Consider the following 3,726-nt stretch of genomic DNA (forward strand, 5'->3'; position numbering starts at 1 on the left):
GCTGATGATGATGATGCTGGAATAGCTTGGGTTGTAGTAGAACCCAATGGCTGGTGAAAGGGAAAGAGTATGAATGACGAAAATATAAAACCACTTAAGGGTTCTTAACTTAATTATTAAATGAATAAAACATTTAAGGGTTGTATGGCATATGGGACAAAGGCTTCCAGCAATGCAACAAAAAAACTGGAAGCAACAGAGCAACGTTTCTCATGACTTACAAATGTCATAATAAATATCATGTTATGCTATGGATCTCATGCCCGTGAGAAGTGTTATATTACGAGGTGTTAATAATAGGGTTTATGACACATTATCTCTCAGAGGTAAACAAGAGAAATCATTCCCTAAATAGGTCCTTAATACCCCAAGGACAATACATTTAAAAAAATAATAATATTGGATAGTCGAAAACAATCTTTTCGTACACTCAAAAAAAGTGAACTCTCTATTTCACTAAAGCCAATTTAACTTTATTTTAGTTCATGGAATTATTATGTTTGGAGAAAGTTTCCTTTTCTCTAATAATTTTTTGTGTACGTTAGTTAAATGAACTAAAAAACGGGAAAAAATTATACACAAATGAAGTAAAAAGTTTTACTAACTTCGTACTTCTCACAAAATAGTTCATTATTTCTTTAAATTTGTAAATTTTATTACAAATGTGCCCATCATGAACTTCGTACGTCAATAAGGACTAAAGGCCTGCACAAGACGTCTTATAAGACATATCAAGACATTTTTGTCTATTGAGGGTCATTGTTTACTCTCATTTGTTCCCGCAAATCATTGTATTTTTCCCTACACATGAACTATTATCTTGTGTGTACAAATACAAAAACTCACGCCAAACACTATTTACATATTCAGCATTTGCAAACTTACACACATCTCGCGTATTTGCAAGTTTTATATGGTGTACCTATTGTATTTCCATCTCCACGCTAGTAAAATGTATAAAACCACCACCATTTGTTTGGAGTTGTGAGTAAGTGAGAGAAGGAGAAACTGAGAAGCAGAAGAGAGCAATATAATGTCAAGTAGGGATGCCATATCACAATAAAACGAATGCTTTTATAGCTGAAAGCAGGGAGATTGATGGTAATTGCGGTGGTAATCAAATTCCTAAATATTTTTTGGTTTAAACTGGTAATATTACTACTAATAACTGACTATTTTCAGACTATTGCACCAGCAACTAACAATGAAAATATAACGGTTCACATATGAATTCTCTCCATTAGTGTTACCGCCTATTTTGCCGCTGCATGTAAATATAAAACTCCAAAATCGCAATATTTTCAATAAGCATAGAAAAGACAACCATATTATGTTATTTGAATTTTGATATATAACATAGGTACCTTTATGTTTAAATAACTAATAAACCAACATTCGTTATTTTTAAATTAAGTTTCTTTGCATTTCGATTAATAACATTTAATTAAAGGAGGTGATTCAGAGTCGATCGGTATATATTTTATGGGGTCTAAAATCAATATTTCTGGTAGGCACATTTTTTGTTTTTGTTGTTATTATACCCTGACCACTATTTAGGGTATAAAAATGAATGTAATTGATCGAAACACAGTCAAAAAATACCACTTTTTCTTCCTACAAGTTGGCAACTCTGACTAACAAATGCACCACAAAAGCACAGCAAAGCAAAAAGATGAATCTCTAGAAATACTCGGTCGCTATGCTTCGTGTCCCGAGTATTTGATGTTGTTTTGTGTTATTTATTCATTATCGATGAATGTGTTTATGCATTTTGCCTTTGCAAAGAGAGTATTTGAGTTTGCGGGATCAGGGCAAATATTGGAAGTACGAGTATTTGTTGAAATAAATACACACTATGTTTAATTTGCTCAGAGCTTCTTCGGTTACAAATACTATTTGTACTCTCATTTATACTCTCATGTCTTGACTTTGGCCGTAAACACCATTTGGTATTTGCCTGCCAAATACATTTGTGCAGGCCTCTAATAAGGACATTCTTGCAATTTTGAACTCCAATTTTTTCTTTCAAACTAAAAAAATTTCTTTAACAAGTGAAAAAAATTAATTATGTCTAATAAATTTTCTTGAATTTGTCGAAAAATATTTACTTATTTTTGTGATATCGGCGCGATGTCACCGTTTGTAATACTGTTTAGTTAAAATTTTCTAAAAATATTAAAAAATTTCTAAAAATAACTAAATGTTTTCTTCCTGGTGGGTTCACTGTTTTTTCAGTGTATTTCGCTAATAGATGATTTGTACATTTCTTTAAATCGGCTTTTGTGCGCCCAATTAGGCTTTATTGTTTTTCAAAATACTCCCCATGAAGATATATACACTTTTGCATGCATTTTAACCAATTGTCGAAACATTCTTCTACTCTAATCGAGATGGGAGCCACCGTGGTGCAATGGTTAGCATGCCCGCCTTGCATACACAAGGTCGTGAACACCAAAAATTTTTTCAGCGGTGGATTATCCCACCTCAACAATGCTGTTGACATTTCTGAGGGTAGCAAAGCTTCTCTGAATGGTTTCACTGAAATCAAATCGATATTTTGATTTTCTATAGAAATAAAATTTTAACAAAACTTTCTATAGAAATAAAATTTAAACAAAATTTTCTATAGAAATAAAATTTTAACAAAATTTTCTATAGAAATAAAATTTTGACAAAATTTTCTGTAGAAATAAAATTTTGACAAAATTTTCTGTAGAAATAAAATTTTGACAAAATTTTCTATAGAAATAAAATTTTGATACAATTTTCTATAGACATAAGATTTTGACAAAATTTTCTATAGAAATAAAATTTTAACAAAATTTTCTATAGAAATAAAATTTTAACAAAATTTTCTATAGAAATAAAATTTTAACGAAATTTTCTATAGAAATAACATTTTGACAAAATTTTCTATAGAAATACAATTTTAACATTTTCTATAGAAATAAAATTTTAATAACATTTTCTATAGAAATAAAATTTTGACAAAATTTTCTATAGAAATAAAATTTTGATACAATTTTCTATGGAAAAAAAATTTTGACAAAATTTTCTATAGACATAAAATTTTGACAAAATTTTCTATAGAAATAAAATTTAGACAAAATTTTCTATAGAAATAAATTTTTAACATTTTTTATAGAAATAAAATTATTTTGACTAAAGTTTCTATAGAAATAAAATTTTGACAAAACTTTCTACATAAATAAAATTTTAACAATATTTGCTATAGAAATACAATTTTAACAAAATTTTCTATAGAAATAAAATTTTAAAAAAATTTTCTATAGAAATAAAATTGTAACAAAATTTTCTATAGATATAAAATTTTAATAACATTTTCTATAGAAATAAAATTTTGACAAAATATTCTGTAGGAATAAAATTTTGACAAAATTTTCTGTAGAAATAAAATTTTGACAAAATTTTCTATAGAAATAAAATTGTAATACAATTTTCTAAAGACATAAAATTTTGAGAAAATTTTCTATAGACATAAAATATTAGTAGAAATACAATTTTGACAAAATTTTCTGTAGAAATACAATTTTGACAAAATTTTCTATAGAAATAAAATTTTGATTATTAATTTTGTTCGGCTTGAGGTCATAGAAACAATCGATTATTGATTTGTTTTAATATTTATAAATATAAATTATAAATATTAAAACAAATCAATAATCGATTGTTTCTATGACCTCAAGCCGAACAAAATTAATAATC

General features: G+C 27.2%; 1 long non-coding RNA gene across 1 annotated transcript; it reads left to right on the forward strand.

The window, feature by feature from the left end:
• The first annotated feature begins 702 nt into the window (after positions 1-702).
• On the forward strand, positions 703-1,413 carry LOC142242419 (uncharacterized). The gene is made up of 2 exons (XR_012724098.1): positions 703-1,113; positions 1,183-1,413. It is a non-coding gene; the product is annotated as an uncharacterized LOC142242419 (long non-coding RNA).
• The last annotated feature ends 2,313 nt before the right edge of the window (positions 1,414-3,726 follow it).

Source organism: Haematobia irritans, chromosome 1 (assembly GCF_050003625.1).
Source record: "Haematobia irritans isolate KBUSLIRL chromosome 1, ASM5000362v1, whole genome shotgun sequence".
NCBI classification, from domain to species: domain Eukaryota; kingdom Metazoa; phylum Arthropoda; class Insecta; order Diptera; family Muscidae; genus Haematobia; species Haematobia irritans.